This window comes from Balaenoptera acutorostrata, chromosome 2, assembly GCF_949987535.1.
Source record: "Balaenoptera acutorostrata chromosome 2, mBalAcu1.1, whole genome shotgun sequence".
In the NCBI taxonomy this organism is placed as follows: Eukaryota; Metazoa; Chordata; class Mammalia; order Artiodactyla; family Balaenopteridae; genus Balaenoptera; species Balaenoptera acutorostrata.
The window spans coordinates 163,494,001-163,511,673 of record NC_080065.1 but is presented as its reverse complement, the minus strand read 5'-3'; the positions used below and the strand labels follow the sequence as shown (position 1 = coordinate 163,511,673).

The 17,673-nt window shown below is 52.0% G+C and overlaps 1 pseudogene; it reads left to right on the top strand.

Annotated features, from left to right (window-relative positions):
- Window positions 1-1,584: 1,584 nt before the first annotated feature.
- On the top strand, window positions 1,585-6,045 carry LOC130707194 (dipeptidase 2-like; annotated as a pseudogene).
- The last annotated feature ends 11,628 nt before the right edge of the window (window positions 6,046-17,673 follow it).

Here is a 17,673-nt window from a genome sequence, read left to right as displayed (position 1 = left end):
GGAAGGTTGCTGCGATGGGGGCTCTGCTGCCATGGAAATGACTTCATTTCCTTCCACTCAAATAGCCTACTGACTGGGTTCCTGCTCTGTTGAGGAAAAGGGTCGTTGACTCTCCCCAGAAGGGGTTCAGTTCACATCCCAAAAGTCCCTCTCTTCAGGCCCTGGGGAGGTGTAGCAGCTCCTGAGGGCACTCTTTCCTGAGGCTGGCTGACAGAAGTCGGGGGGGGGGGGGTTCCTGAGAGTTCCCGGGTGCTGGTTGAAGTCCCCAGAGACTGGTCAGGCAGGTTGGGGAGTCAAGTAGGTGGAGAGAGAAGGTCGGGGGCAGAGGGCCCCTTCCTGAATCCAGAGCTCACAAGGTTCTCCCATTTCCAGAAACTCTCTCTTCCCCCACACCAGCCCACATGGCCCCATACCGGGAAACCGGGAGCCCAGAGCACCTGTGGCCGCAGAGACACTGGCACGCAGCCCTCGGAGTGGGCGGGGCCGGCTGCAAGCAGATGGGGACGCGGTGTGCTCCCGGGAGGCCTCGGGCTGAAGGTGGCCCTCTGAGAGAAGCGGCCCAGCTTGGCCAGGAAGGTTAGAGGCGGGGGAGAGCAGCCTAGGGCGCCCCCTCGGAGCAGTGGGAGTGGGAAGAGGCGCAGGGGCGGAGGGAACCCGCGACGGGAGGCGAGTGGGCTCTCAGCAGAGGCCAGCTTAGCCCGCGGGAGCTGCCTCGGAGCAGGGGGCGGGAGGGCAGTGCCGCCCCGGGGCTGCCGGGCTTCGCGGATCGCGGCTCTCCGCACACGGCTCGCAGGGCCCTGTGACTCTGTATCCCCTCCCTCACCCCGCCCCCCTCGCGAGGCCGCGCCGCTGGCTGGCCTGTGTGGACGGGCACAACCCCATCGCCCGCCCCTCTCACACCCGCCTCTGCCCACCTGCCTGGCCCTGCGCAGCTTGCGGCCCGGGGGCCTCGAAGGTCCCCGCGCACTCAGCCAGCGGCCTCTGCTGTGTCTGCTGCTGCGGCCGGGAACCCGCGTCCGGACCACGCCGGGCACCTCCAGCACCCCGAGTCCGCGGGAGCGCACGCCGGCCCTGAGGCGAGACTTCCCGCTTGTGGACGGGGGGCTGCAGTGTGTGCGGGTTGGCGGGGGCCGGTGGGGGCCTAGCCTGGCCCTGGGCAGGGGAGGAGGTCCGGAGCATGCAGAGCTAGTGGGGAGGCTCCCTCACACCACCCCTGGATGTCCTCTCCATCATCTATGGATGCCCTTCCCCTTCTCTGTCATCCCCTCCCTGGTGGGAACCCCTCAGCCCAGGCCTCAGCTGCTCCTAGTATAGTCTGTGTGACAGTGTGAGGTGGGGGATCCCCCCCCCCCGGCTGGCCCAGGCCAGGCAATGTGTCCTGCCTGATCCCAAGACCTAAGGAGCCCACCCATTTGCCTTGACCTCCCTCCAGCCACAACGACATGCCCCTGGTCCTGAGGCAGTTTTACAATGGGCTCCAGGATGTTAATCTGTGCAATTTCAGCCATGGCCAGACCAGCTTGGACAGGCTGAAAGACGGTCTCGTGGGTGCCCAGGTACCAAAGGGACACACAAGGTGCCACCATGGCTGCTGGGGAATGTGGGGCAGTTTGGGGGCCTCAGAGACCACAGGTGAGTCACACTGGAACTAAGTTACCATAGTGGCTTAGAAAGTGCCATGCCATGGATGCTGGGGGCTACAGGGGTCACAGTGAGCCAACCTGACGGGCATCCGAGTACCACAGAAAAAGCAACGCATTCCATGTGACTTCTGGGCACAGTGAGTGCTGTGCCAGCTGAGGAGGCTATGAGAAGCCCAAGGAGTTCCAAAGCCCAAACCAAGCCCTGGCCTTCCCTCAGTTCTGGTCAGCCTACGTCCCATGCCAGACCCACGAACGGGATGCTGTGCGCCTCACCCTGGAGCAAATTGACCTCATCCGCCTCATGTGTGCCTCCTATTCTGAGCTGGAGCTTGTGACCTCACTTAAAGGTAGACGGGGGACTTGCCTGGTAGTCCAGACGTTAAGACTCTACGCTTCCACTGCAGGGGGCTCGGGTTTGATCCCCGGTGGGGGAACTAAGAGCCCTCATGCCGTGCTGCGCGGCACGACCAAAAAAAAAAAAAAAAAAAAAAGGTAAACAGACTGGTGGTGGTAGGTGCTAGGGACTTCAGTAAGCTACCCCTGCCTCTGAAAATGATCATCTGACCTACCTGCCCCCAGCTCTCAACAATACCCGGAAGTTGGCTTGCCTCATTGGTGTGGAGGGCGGCCACTCACTGGACAGTAGCCTCTCCATCTTGCGGACCTTCTATGCGCTGGGTGTGCGCTACGTGACACTCACCCACACCTGCAACACGCCCTGGTGAGCGCAGTGCAGATGGTAAGGGCCCAGTGAGGCAGGGATCTGCCCAAGATCACGCTGGGGCCCAAAGCAAGTTTACCCCTGGGATCCGGCCCTGAACCTGGGGTGGGGAGGGGAATGGAGGTTCGCAGAACAAGACTGAATCCCCAGAAGGGCCCTCCTACTGCCAGGCACAGCCCAGTTTGGGTCCCTCCTCTTGCACCAGGGAGTTGCAGGTGTAGACGGTTCGACAGAACCTCTTTCTAGGCTCTTGTAGCCAAGTCATGGCCACCAGTCAGACTGCCTCCTGGCCATCCTGCAGGGCACAGAGCTCAGCAAAGGGTATCCACCCCTTCTACAGCAATGTCAGTCGGCTGACCGGCTTGGGCGAGGTAAGGACCCGGGTTCCATACCCTGCCCCACATGAATGTACAGCCCCGCCTGTTCCCTACAGATAAATGCACACAAGGTAAATGCAGCCCTGATGCCCTCTCCCCATCCTGTCCCTGCAGAAGGTGGTGGCAGAAATGAACCGCCTGGGCATGATGGTGGACTTGTCCCATGTCTCGATGCTGTGGCACGGCGAGCCCTAGAAGTGTCACAGGCACCTGTCATCTTCTCCCACTCAGCTGCCCGGGGTGTGTGCAAGAACACTCGGAATGATCCTGATGCTACCCTGCAGCTTCTGGTGAGAGACTGCCCTGGCCCTCACACCTAAAGCAAGAGGTTCAAACCGGGAGCCCTTGAACCTGAGCCTCTTCTCCCTCAATTTCCTCAAACCCCAGGTTAAATATCTTCTGCCCCCAAAACCCACGGTCCACAGCCCCTGAACTCTTGAGCCCTAGGTGGGGGTCTAGGTGCTAAGATACTCCACCAAACCCGGAAACCCAGGGCCAAGACACCACCCAGACCAGGGCTGCGGCTCCTCCATTCACACAAACCCAGAGAGGAGACGACTCTGACCTCAACACCTTCCTCACAGAGGCCGAGAGAGGGAACAGGCAGCTGGCTGTGCTGGGGGCCAAGCTGACTGTCCACCGGTCCGCCCCTGCAGAAGAAGAACGGTGGCATCGCGATGGTGCCCTTGTCCGTGCGGGTGCTGCAGTGCAACCCGTTAGCCAACGTGCCTACTGTGGCAGGTGAGCCTCACCCTGGGCTCTCTGAAAACTCTGATTTGGAGCTGAAGCTGGCTCCAAACTTGGGGAGGACTTCAGAAGAGCCCCAGTGGTTTGACCCACCTGTTGGCAATAGGTACAGCTCCCAAACACCCAATAACGGACGGTACACAGCACCTTGGTGCCATGTGGAACTGGAGCCACGGAATCAAAACTGCGGTACTGATGGGTAGCAGGGAGGCTGTCAGACACAGAGCCCGGGCGCTGCCCATCTGTGCCTCTGCAGGGGCTCCTAAAGCGCACTGCCCCTACCTCTGGCCAAGGGACTGGACAGCTCCTTAGGTCTCTGGGGTCTTCATCAGTTGTACTCTTGTTCCTCTCTCATCCTCCACACCCGGGGAAAGGAGCCCCCACAGGTTCTCAAGGAGACTGGGAGGCAGGGTGAATCGTGGGTGGGAAATGGCCCAAACAGGGGGCTCTGGGGTCCACTCCAAATCTGAAGTCCAGTCTAGAGCCAGCTGGGATCACTTCAGATCAAACCTCAGGGCCCTCGAGTTGGTACTCTCGGTGCCAGGCCACGAAGGAACTGGACTGGTTGGCCTACAGGCTGCAAAAAGGGGAATCAACAGAGGCCAGTCATCACCCCCACCCCTGCCCTGGAAGCCCCACACTGCTGACTTCCCATTCTTCAGATCACTTCGACCACATCAGGGCAGTCACTGGATGCAAGTTCATCGGGATTGGCGGAGATTATGACGGGGCTGGCCGGTGAGTGCTTCCCCATGGCTTGTCTCGGGCTGGCTGGGCAGCAGTGGGGCTTTCACAGCCACCGTGCCCACCACACTGTGGTCCTCATGGCCTTGACCATAGCCTCAGGTGTGCTGGCCCAACTGGTATCTCCCCTCTCCCAGGGTCTGCTTCCTGGGCTCTCCTGTCTGTTTGGCCCTACTCTAGGTCATCATATTTGTCTAAAACACCACACAGAGCTCATCTGCCCAGCACCTGCGCCCACCCAGTGCCAGCAGACCCACGGCCTCTGAGCAGACTCTTCGCAAGGTCTGGGCTGGGCTGACCATCGTCTCTGCCTGCAGCTGGGTCTGTGCATGCAGGGGGGTCAACCCAGTTCTTAAAAAGCTTTTCTTCTCTTTATAAATGGAGGCAAAAATTGCATTCAGTGAAAGGCATAGCTCTTAACAGTACAATTCAATGAGTTTTGACGAATAGTCGAGGCGCTTTTGGGGCCTTCCTTTGAAGGATGAAGAGCAGGAGTGAATCATTTACTCTCTGCAAGTCTTCATTTTCCATATCTGACCAGGGCTGGGGTTCAGTGGACCCTGGACACATAGGGCTTTGGTTCTGACTCAGGACCAGGGAACAGGTCTGAGGCCCAATAGCTGGCTGGCTGGCGGCCACACAGGTTCCCACAGGGGCTGGAGGACGTGTCCATATACCCGGTACTGATAGAGGAGTTGCTGAGGCGTGGCTGGAGTGACGAAGAGCTCTGGGGTGTGCTTCGAGGAAACGTGCGGCGGGTCTTCAGACAGGTGGAACAGGTATGCTGGGCTGGGCAAAAGAGTAGCTCTGAGCAGGTGGTCTGAGCAGGTGTACGTGGGGGTGCTGTGAGAGGTGCTGCCCGCTGACTGCCGCCTCCAGGTACGGGAGGAGAACGAAGGACAGAGTCCCTTGGAGGATGAGTTCCCAGATGAGCAGCTGGGCAGCTCTTGCCGCTCCGTCCTCCCACGTCTGCATCAGAGAGAGGATCTGGCTCCAGACCAGAAACTAACCAGAGCTGCGGTTCGTGGGAATCCCACTTTGTCACCTAAGTGGTCATTCTCAAAATCTTGCCCCCACATGGGCCCAGGCCTCACAGTTATTGCTGCCTTCCCAGTCCTCATTGTTTGGCTCTGGTGATCCAGTTAATCCTGCCAGATGTCACTTTGGCAGCCACAGATACCCCACAAAGTTTCCTTGCATGCGAGCACAAACATTTCCTATGTATTATTCTCTTCTGATAATTCTTTCAATGTATCCCTTCTGGCTTTGTGCAAAGCGATTCTTTGTTTTGTACACGGGGACCACATCTGGGAAAACATCGCCGCACCCTCATAAGTGACAGGGGGAGACCCGAACTGGCCAAGCCATGACAGGAGCTCGCCGCTGCTGAGCTCTACAGATCCCGCCCCTTCCACACAGTTCGCCAATTCCGCGGCGAGCTCATCTTTCTTGATGTTCTTCCCTTAGGAGACGTGTACAATGCAGCAGGAGTCTCAACCCGTTCCCCGTGGTCACTTGTGCTAGATGGAGCTTTGCAGTGTTCTGTGCCGGCCGTGGGCTGCTGGTGGAACACTGTGTGACAACTGCCTGCACAGGACTTCAGGGTTCATGAAATGTCTGTCTTCCCAGCCTGACGCTGCTAAAAACCACGCTTCCCAGAGAAGGAGAGAGATCCAGCTGGTCCACACCTGCATACACATTTGTTGACATGTGCAGATGGCGGCAGGCTCTAGCAGGACCCACATCAGCCTAAATTCAAGAACTCCGGTGCCAGCCCTTGACAGCAGCTGAAGGGGGGTTTACAAGAGATGCAACCTCGAACCATACCCTAGGCTGAGTCAGAGGTGCTGTTGGAAGAAATAGGCCGTTGTGTCACTTTCCCGAAGAGTTTGGCCACGAGAAAAGTCCCCCAGAGCCCAGCACTGTGGGAGAGGCCTCACCCACAGAGCAGGGCAAGTGTCCCAGGCAGGGTGCCCCGCGCCCGGCACCCCGCCAACGCAGCAGGAAGGTGCCCCCCCCCTACGCCCCAGACAACGGGAGCTCTCCCTTCCTCAATAATTGAGCTTCTCATCCAAAAGAGGTTCTCTTCCCACCCAAACATTAGAGCTTCTAAATATTTCAGGATCCCTGGGTTGTAGAGGGTCACTCGCCGTGCCCTTTGGATAAATGAAGCCAACGGCAGCTGCTTCTGGGCTGGCCTTGAACAAAACCATCAAGATGGAAAATCTCTGCTCCTGCCCTTCCTCCCGTCACCCCCCGTCAAGCCTTTCCTGCTGCATGCAATGACCCGGCTCTTTTGTGAGCAGGTGAAGAACACCCCCGGTGCGTGCAGTTCTGTGGTCCCTGCAGAGATGAGGTGGGTGCGGGGGACCCTCAACCATGCTGGCCTCTGCTGCCATCCCCAGGGCCCTTGATATGGGCTTCAGCACAGCACAGCCAGCCTCAGGAGGCCTGTGGGACCACTGGGGCCCCGGTGCCGATCCCCTGGATGTTCCTGGGAACGCTCCCACGACTCCAAGGCGAGTCCTGCCAGCACCCAACTCCACCAAGCTGGCACTCCTTACCTTTTCCGGATTCCGTTCGCAGCTCCCTCCTCATACGCATTCTCAAAGCTTCCAAGAGGGGTGACCCCACTTCTCTGCTACAACTCCACCCTGAAGGCAGCCCCCGCCTGACAGCACCGCCCCCCCCCCGCCCCCCGCAGGGCAGCCCTGAGTAGCTGCCCCTCCACGTGGACTGTCCGTTCCCAGGTCCCACGCCAGCCCGCCGAGGGGTGGAGCCTCCAGGAGAGCCACTGTCCGCTCGCACTGCCCCAGCATCACCACCGCCACTTGCCGCCACTCTGCACTTGCCTCCTGTGTGCTTCCCCACCCCGGTCCCCTGCGTGGGTCCCCCGCTGCGCGTACACAAGCCTGTGCAGAGACAGAGCACAGCCACCAAGTCTGAGCCTCGCCGCTGACGTCTGTGCTTGGAGAGGCTGGAGGAAGCTGCTCCCCAGTCGGCTTCACCGCAGAGTCCTGGTACCCAGTCTGCCTCCAGCAGGGAGGTGATGGGACCCCACGGAAGGATGCCCAGAAGCTCTCCCGGCCTGCGGGGTCTGGGGCTGTTCAGCTCTCTAATGCTGGGTCCTTCGGAGATAAAGTCTTCAGTCACCTGCCTGGGCACCCCATCCCCTCTGAAGATACAAACTAAACCTCCTCCAGGGTCTTGGCCTGGAGGGAGGAGCCGTCCAGGGTCAAAGCCCATCCCTCTCTCTTCCCACCTCTAGACCTGTGGGAAGGGCTCAGGCTAAACTCCCGGTGCCTCTTCTCTCAAACCCTCAAATGATAAGAGAAGAGGTATGTCTGTCCACCTTGCAGGGTCCTTACTCCGCCTGCCAGTAGGTGACATGGTCCTGGAGGTGCTTCTTAAACTGCCAGTCTCACTGTCTTAGCCTCAGAGTTACACACGCCCAGGAAGGACCCCGGGTACACGGCGTCCCGTTACTCCCAACTCTACTCCTGAGCGTCAGGGTTAGCTGACAGCAGGGGACAACCCATTTCAGGGATTTCTCATTTCCAAGGGCTCTTGAATGCAGAAAGAGCCCTAAGAGTCAAAGGAATTTGGCTCCAGTGGTGAAGTTACAAGTCATCTGGCAAACACTTGCAGCTGGAGGGCCAACTAAGCACCCCCTTAAATCTCACCACACAGACTCTGCTGATCCGGGCTGGCCGGTGTGGTTCTCCTAAGGTTGCTTGTGCTATCGATCATCTTGCTGTACCTCCCAGTTAAAGATACAGCCTTAGGAAGATGGCTGGACCCAGACCATCAGGCAATCATATTTACCCATTGACCTACCCTCTTCCTCCCTCCTTCCTCCCTCGCTTTGGAAGCTTTAGCGAAACATATTTCACTTCCCACTTTACAATGAAATCATTAGCCTCTAAATAATGCACCTTGCATGGATAGGAGGGCAGGCAGTCTGCACACACACCTGTGCTGGTCGCTCTGCCCAGTGAAAGGGAGGAGCAGAGTATTCCCCAAGGGGCTTTCTCGGCGCTTCGGAGGCTGAAATTTGAGGGTTGACGGGGTGTGCACGTCAGGAAGTGAAAGAGAGAGACTTCCAGCTGCGGGAGAGGAGGGGAGAGACTCTCAGTGGTCTTCCTAGGTAGTGAGCTGTCGGAGCGAGTGGCATTCCTCCCCATCTCGCCCATGAAACTGTAAACACAGCACATGTCTCTGTGTCCTTTTCCTAACAATGGATTATTTTTTAAAATCTTTTAACTCTGTGTGTTGTTGTACAGGAGGGTCACTGAGGGATATATTTGAGACTAGGACCCCTAACTCCATGAATAGCAAAGTTAATATCTGATGCAGCCAGGACGTTGCAAAGCCTCTTGGGACCCCAGGCACCCAGGATCGCTGTGCACGGAAGAGCCAGCTGCCCATTCGCTGCTCATCCCCCTGCAGGCTCCCCTGTCACTTGCTTACCTGGCCTCCTGTCTGTATGTTCCCTGTTGCAGCTCACGGTGCTTGACTAACTGAGCCCGAAGCATTCAGAGCCTCTTCTGCTGGGTGCTCAGAGCACTGATCCCAAGAGCTGCACCACCAAAACAGGATTCTAAGGGTCGACAAAATGGGAAATCTTGCAGTTTATCCTCTTTCTAAGGACCCACTGTACTTTTTGTTAGTAAAGCCTCTTAGATAACCTTTAAGAAAGACACCTGGGTTTTTTCCCAAACTCACTCAACTTTTCCCATAATGAAATTTTTATTAATATCCCGCAGACTTGTGCTTCACAAAAACACTCAGGAAGTCTTTTCCAGAAGCGTATAGGTCGTGTCTGCAACAGTAGTTCTCGTGCAAATGCAGCAGTGAACTTTGCATGACTGTTTCAAGGATGTTTAATGAAAGCCAAGGGCATGATTCCTAAAATGCAATTCAGTGAAGATAATTATACAAGGAAATAAACTAATATGGTTCAAGTCATTGGCCTTCTGGTAGACCAGTGAGAGGCATCTGCCTCAGACTGCCTACAGGGGTGGATGGGGCGGGGGACCTTGGATGGTCACTCCTAAAGGGCACTCCTCTCCCAGACTTTGTAAGTACTAAACAGCCCACAATTCGAGGTTAGACTCTCAGAGGGAAATCAAAAGCACTGTTATCTTGCTTTAATAATTGAGGATAGGATCTATATGCTTTGGAGAGGAGAAAAGCAAATGGCAGAGATGCCATCCAAGTAGGAAACTTGGTGAGCTAATCAGTATTCTCCCCTGAATGGAAGTCTCTATCCTCCTCCAGGACTGAGGCAGGGACGGACTTGCCTGAGGTCATATAGTGAGTTGGTAAGAGGAGAAAGTCACATCCAGTTCCCAGACTCTGTTCAGCGATTACTCACCCTACCAACAACCCAAAGACCTCAGCTCTTCTTGAATATCTTGAACTGAGTTGTGGGCTTGTAAGGTGCCCAGAAGTTTTGTATGGTTTTGTTTTATTTCTAGTAAGTAGCTGGAAGTCTGAGACCACGGTTGATGCACAACCAGAGGAAAGGGAAGGAAAAGAGGAAAAAGTAGATGAAGTGCGTCCTCCTGAACTCTTGCTATTTTGGCTTCAAACTTCACTTCTCCGTACTCTGACCATGAAAATACCGATGGTCATGGTGATGGCAGTGGCTGTGATTTACTGAGCACCCACTCTGTACTCTGTCCCGTCTTAAGCAGGCTCTCTTGATTCTCATGCTGGTTCTGTCTCATTTTTCTGACTTTTAAACCTTGGAATGTCCCACCCACTCCTCTTCTCCACCCTCACTCACTCCCTTGATGATCTCATGCAGCCCCAAGATTGTTAATGAACTACACACTGATGATCGTATCCCAGCCCCGGCCTCTCCCGGGGCCCCGGATGCTCACACGCCTCTGTCTACCCATCACCTCCACTTGGGTATCCAACAGACTACTGCTGCTTAATGCGCCTGAAGCCAAATTCTTGGTTCCTGCACCCCACAACCAAAGGGTTCTCCTTTCACCCAGTTCTCCGTTTCAATATGTGACAACTCCAGTTTACCCATCGTTCAGGACAAAATCTTTTTTTTTATTGCAAAAGTGTTGTTTCTTTTTTCTTAAATTTTTATTGGAGTAGAGTTGATTTACAATGTTGTGTTAGTTGCAGGCTTACAGCAAAATGAAATCAGTTATACAGATACGTATATCTGCTCTTTCTTAGACTCTTTTCCCGTACAGGCCATTATAGAGTATTGAGTAGAGTTCCCTGTGCTATACAGTAGGTCCTTATTAGTTACCTGTTTTATACACAGTAGTGTGTACGTGTCAATCCCAATCTCAGGACAAAATCTCGAGGTGTCTCTTTGTGTCTCACTATTCACCCAACCCACCCCTCACACTAGCTCATCCTACAGGTTCTACCTACAGAATATTTCCAGATTCTGACGGTCACTTATCACCACGACCACTGCTGAAATCCAAGCTCTCTTCCTCTCTCACCTGGAGATGCAGTCACCTCCGACCTGGTCTTTTGGCTTCTCCACTTACAGTGTTGTTGTTGTTTTTATTGGAGTATAATTGCTTTACAATGTTGTGTTAGTTTCTGCTGTACAATGAAGTGAATCAGCTATAGGTATACATATATCCCCTCCCTCTTCCCCCCCATCCCACCCTTCTAGGTGGTCACAGAGCACCGAGCTTACAGTCTTAAAAGCTACTTTCCACTGAACAACCAGAGTGGTCTTTCTAAAATATACATCAGGTCATTTCTCTGCTCAAGGCCACCAGTTGTTTCCCATCTCACTTACAGTAACCCTGCCAGGCTGTATGATCCAACCAGCCCCTGCGTGCACACACACACACACACACACACACACACACACACACACACACCCTCTCTGCCCTCTTCTCCTTGACCCCCACTTTCCCACCCCTCCAGCCACACAGAGCTTCTTCATGCTCCTTGAACTTGCCAAGCACTCTCCCACTCCAGCACCTTTGAACTCGCTCTTTGCCGTACCTGCACATCTATATGGCACCTCATTTTCGTCCAGGGTCTGTTTAAGTATCATCTTATCAAAGATGCCTTCCTTGACTGTCCTTTAAGAAACGTCATCCCCACATGCATACACTGTCTCCCCTACCCCTCAGCCCGGCTTTATTTTTCTTCTAAGTATCATAACCACCTGACACAGATGTCATTGCCGTTTTCCATCTTCCCATGTTAGACTATTAACATCCGAAGAGGAGAGACTGTTCTGTTTACTGCTTGATTTCCAGCACCTAGAATACGCCAGAGTATGGATTTATATGTTTATATTATTTGTTAAATCAATGAGTGCAGGTACCGTGATCCAATTTTACAGATGAAGAAACAGAGACTCTTAGAAGCTGATTACCTGCCAAAGACCAGTAAGCGGTTAAGTTCAACCAGTAAGTTCATCAGACACTGGAGTCTTTGCCTTGGTGTCCAGTCCCCTGTGGTGCCACCACGTCCATCACGTTCACAACAATAAGGCATCTCCTTCTCCCGACCTCTCTTCTGCTGCTTCCGGGAAACAAACTGCTCTCGGGAGGTGTGGTGGGGAAATGCACAAACCAGCAACAGGCAGAGAGAAGTACAGGGTGTGTGCGGTTTTATTGGTGCCACACACCCGGCCTCTTCTGTCTCTTGTAATCGAGTTGCTGAAATGTGTACGGCTGGCCCAGATTCCAGGGCACCTACTCCAGAGGAAAAGCGGGGCTTGCAAAGGAGGCTGGAGATGCCCACAGCCACTTTGCTGAGCCTCATCACACACGCTGCTCAGGCTTCTGGATTAATCATGAGATGTGGAAAAGAGCAGGAAATCTACCTCCGTAACTGCAGCTCAGCTGGGTTCCTTAGGACATTTCCCAGCAGGCAGAGTGATCCCCGCTTTGCCAGTACTGCAGGCCCATCATTAAGCCTAAGATCCGCCATCTCCTCCTGGGAACAGAGTGCCTGACTCGCCCTCCCACCAAGACCTGCCGGGGGAGCCAGTGGACGCCCCTGACCCAGAGCTGCCAACAGATGCCGCCGCCCACCTGGCTGCCACAGGATGGGGCCGGGAGGGACAGGGCAGCTGGCCCCAGTCCGGCTTCCCGCTCCCCCTCCCCCGCCCCTCCCCCCCAGCGCTGACTCCCCCCAGCTCTTGTCAAACAGAACCAGCTCTGCTACTTACCAACTGTATCACCTTGGGCACGTTATTTAATCCAAGCCTCGGTTTCTGTGTGTAAAGTAGGGGTCAAGATCACGCTTACCTCCTAGGGTGGCTGTGAGACTGACTGAGATGAGGTCTACATTGCAGCCAGCACAGTGCTTGACCCGTAATGGAGCTGGGTAGGTGGTAGCTGTCATCAACACAGACTCAGAGGGCTGGCAGGGGTATCAGAAACCTTTCAGCCAGTGGGAGGCACTGCCAACGACACCCCTGGTAGGCAGGGAGAGCTGGACCAGTTGCCAGCCAGCCCATCCCTCAGTCTCGGGGGCAACTGCAGGGGTTCCTACCAGCCCCTCCCTCCTTCCTGCATCTGATTCCGATGCCATCAGCAGTCAGTGAGCCCAGAGGGACTCTCCAAAGCTCCCCTGGCTTTCCAGTTTCTAATTTCTACCATGATAACCTACCGTGGGTCCAGAGAAAGGCAAACTCTTGGCCACCTGAGGGACAGGGAGGCAAGATACCCAGTCTCGCTGTGGCTGATGGTAGAAAGCACGATGGCAACTCAGGTTTCTAAGCTTCCAAAGACAGTGGGGCCAGGCATGTGCCTACCAGCTTGGGTGAGTCTATTGCTACATCTTGGGGAACTGTGTTAGCCGCCTGGCATCCTGTTGCTGACATGACCTGGCTCACAGTGAGAGTGTTAACACACAGAAATCAGCAGACGTTGCCAGTCAAGGTGCCTCCCTTACCCCTACCCCCAAGAGCTGGTGAACGTTTATCAGCCCACCACCCAGCAAGACTGTTCTCGCTCCCCACCCCTGCCTTGGTGGCTTGTAACTATTCCCCTCACACTACACGCCCATCTCAAGTGTTCCTGAAATAAACCGCCAGAGACAGGTGATGAGAAGCCACTGGGGATGCGGGCAGGGGGGCTGACCCCCTGAGCCAGCATTAAGGCTCCGCCTCCCTCCTTTCACTGTCTGTGCTCCTTCTCGGAAGAAAGTTCACCAGCAGGTATTTGGATGCAAAGACTCATCACCAAGATCTTTGCACCAGTGCTCCGAGGTGCATGTGGAGCAAAGAGGCAACCAGAAAAATGACTCAGAGCCCCGGAACTCTGACCTCTAGGGGACCACCTAGGGTCACAGAGACTTGTGGACTCCGCCCAGACCCCATGGAGAGCCTTGTGAGGAAGAGCTTGTGGGGCTGGTGGAAAAGGAGGGCTATCCAGTGTCAGCCAGCATCAGCGAGCTCAGCAGAGACCTCAGCTTCTCTGGGGTCACATCTGCATCGCCCCTTGAGGAAGCTGAAAGGAATCCAGGGCAGCAGCCTTGAGGCTGAGGGAGACGGAGCATCTCTGCCCCCATGCCCTTCACCAAATGGACACTGGCCGTTCTGTTCCATCAGGAGCATCGCTGAGCAGCAGCAGCTTCTCCAAGGACCCGGGGGCCCCGGATACTGGGAGTGGCACCGCGGGACCCCCGATGGGCATCCCCCTCCCTCCCCCTCTCTCCCCCACGGAACCCCTTTCCTCCGCAGCAGTAGGTTTCTCCCTGAACTTTACCCTTAAGGGAATCTGGTGCATTCTCTCCTACAATATTTATGACCCACATCAATTTTTCATTCATCCCATCACTCAGCTTCTCAGGCGAGTTTGGAAACTTTCCCTCTGAGTTCTCCTTCTGCTGAGGGTGAGATGGGGACCGGAGTAAAGCCCCAGGGACCTGCTGCACCATCCGCCCCGCCATCCTCCTGCCCAGAGAGCCAGTGTCTGCCACGTTAACTGCCAGCCCGTCCGCCCCTCTTTCTAAGCCGCTCACAATCTGATTACACCTCAAAGTCCGACCTTACACCCGACCTCTGCGGCCCCTGGCCCCCCCCCCCCCTTCTCACTGTGATCTGCAAACACAAAGCTTCCCCTCCCTCTCTGGGTGGGGAAAGGGGTTCCTATTGCTTCTGACCCTGTCCTTCCTTTGGTGCATCTGGCCCTGCCTCATGCTCCAAGCCCAGACCAATTCCACATCTTCCCCCAAGCCACGTTTCCCCTCATCTAACCCCCATACCATCTCCTTGCTCATCCCTGTTTCACTTCAGCCAGTAATTAATGACTCAGTATTTAGCTGTTCTTTAACTATTCTCTCTGGCTGAAATGTAAGCTCCCTAAAGACAGAGTCTGCACTTTCACACTTCTGTGGCCTGGTTCCCATGGGGCTTACGGTATATAGCACCAGCTACGTAGCAGGTGCTTCATAAATAACTAGATACAGAAATAAATAGCAAAGAATAAAATAACATAATAAAATGATAAATAATAATATAATTATAAATAAACGATTTAATACATAACTTGGTGGAAATCATTTGGACTTTTCTCTAATTTCTACCATGGGTCTTGGTAGAAGACCCATGGTAGAAATTATTATAATTGGGTCTTGTTTTTATCTGGTCTAGTCTCAGATGTAATGATGATAATACAGAGATGTTCTTATCTCTGAGAAATACGATAGTATGTTAATTATATTAATAATAATAACGATTGCTCCAATTTATTGAGCCCTTACTCTGTGCTGGAAGCAGCAAAGTGTTTTGCAGGCACTATCTAGCTGACCTTTCAGGTAAGTGTTGTTATAACCCCCATTTCACAGGTGAAACACAGAGAGGTTGTGACTTGTCCAAGGACACACAGCTAATACGCGTTACAGCAAATGCTCAACAGCTGTAGCTCAGACCAGGGCCCGTGCTTAAACGTCGCCTCGTTCCTGCCACAGCTAGTAGCCCTGCATCCCTACATCCCTGCGCACAGTCTCCAGGAGGGCAGCCTGAGGTGTGGACAATGCAGTAGCCACCAAAGGCCGGTGCAACCAGCCCAGCAAAAGAGGAGAACCTTCAGGTAAATATGGGGAATGAGCATAAACACTTATATCTGCTCCCGCCTGAAATGCCAGAAATGTTACGTAAAGGAATAACAAAAGGGTCGCTCCCCAAAGACAGGGAGAGGAGGGGAAGCCACAGCATCAACACGACACAACAACCAAGACCCAACACGGCCAAAATTAAATAAATAAAATAAATTTTAAAAAATTATATCAGAAACGAAAAGTACTTCTACTTAGAGACAGATTCAGCAGTAAGGATACTGACAGCAACAGAGAAAAAACAAAAGAAAAAAAACATTAAAAATTAGAGAGTACAAAACAATGAGAAAGACACAGCCCAGGTTCATTTAATACAGGGACAACTAGTCCTTAATACCTTACCTGTCTAGTAGAAATCACTACAATGCAACTTATTTTTACTGTGTATAATGTCACTCTAATTTATCTAGAAAGGATTAAATTGTGTTCAGCATTTTCTTTTTAAGAAGCATGAACTCGTTAAATTTAAAAGTTTTTTAGTTAAAATGTTTATAACATAGAATCCTAAAATAGTTTTCTCCTGATAGTCTGCCTTCCTCTATATGTACAAGCAGTCATATGTGATGATCTGACTGGACCTGTTTAGAAAGAAAAGGCAACTTTGCCCAAGAAGCTACTTTGCATGAACCTGAGATGAGGTGGAAGAAGGAAAATCACTGGACTGACTGAAGCAGAGTGATGATTAGGGATCAATGAAAACAGAACAGTAAACTGAGGGCCATGAATCCTGGCACAGCAAACAGGAGTAAATGAAAGTTTTCAGGAAAATAGTTATGTGGGATGCATATGCAGTCAACTAACCTTTGACCACGGTGCCCAAAACACAAAATGGGGAAAGGATAGTCTATTCAATAACTGGTGTTAGGAAAATTGATACCCACATGTGAAAGAATACCATAGACAAAAATTAACTTGAAATGGATTAAGGACTTAAATGTAAGACCTGAAACCATAAAACTTCTAGAAGAAAACATAGGTGGTAAGCTATTTGACATAGGTCTTCGCCATATCTTTCTGGATTTGACACCAAAAGCACAAGCAATAAAAGTAAAAATAAACAAGTAGAACTACATCAAACTAAAAAGTTTCTGCACAGCAAAGGAAACAACCAACAAAATGAAAAGGCAACCTATAGAATGTGAGAAAACATTTGCAAACTACCTATCAGATGAGGGATTAATATCCAAAGCATGCAAAGAACTCATATGCCTCAATAGCAAAATAAAAAAAAAAAAAAAAAATCCAATTAAACAGTGGGCAGAGGACCTGAATAGACAGTTCCCCAAAGAAGACATACAAATGACCAATGGATATATGAAAAGGTGCTCAACATCACTAATCATCAGGGAAATGCAAATCAAAACCACAATGAGATATGACCTCACTACCTATTATAATGTTTATTATGAAAAAAGACAAGAGATGACAAATCTTGGTGAGGATATGAATAAAGGGAACCCTTGTACACTGTTGGTGAGAATGTGAATTGGTGCAGTCACTATGGAAAACAGTATGGCGGTGACTCAAAAAGTTAAACATAGAACTACCGAATGATCCGGCAATCCCACTTCTGGATACATATCCAAAGGAAATGAAATCAGTATCCCAAAGAGATATCTGCATTCCCATGTTCACTGCAGTATTATGGCAATAGCCAAGATAAGGAAACCTGTGTCCATCAATGAATGAAGAAAGAATATGTGGTATATATATTCAATGGAATATTATTTAGCTATAAAAAAGAAGCAAAAAAAAAGGAAAAAAAAAAAAAAAGAAGGAAATCCTGTCATATGTGACAACATGAATGAACTCGGAGGGCATTATGTTAAATGGAAAAAGTCAGACTGAGAAAGACAAATGCTACGTGGTATCACTTACATGTGCAATCTTAAAAAAAAAAAAAAAAAATGAACTAATAGAAACAGAATAGAAGGGTCCTTGCCAGGGTCTGGGAGATGAGGGAAACAGGAAAACGTTGGTCAAACGTACAAACTTTCACTTTTAAGAAGAATATGAATAAGTTCTGAGGATCCAATGTACAACATGGTTACAGTAGTTAATAATACTGTCTTGTATACTTGAAATTTGCTGAAACAGACTTTAAGCATTCTCACCACCAAAAAAAGAAAAACCAAACAAAAAACAAGGGTATGGGGGTAGAGGGGAACTATGTGAGGTGATGAAAATGTTAATTAACTTCATCAGGACCAGTATTTCCCAATGTCTAGGTGTATCAAATCAGTTTGTACACTTTAAATATATACAATTTTATTTGTCAATTATACCTCAAGAAAGCTGGGAAAACAAGAACTAAATAAATATTGAGTAAATGAAAAAAAGTTATGAGGTAGGTGTTTAGGAAATATTA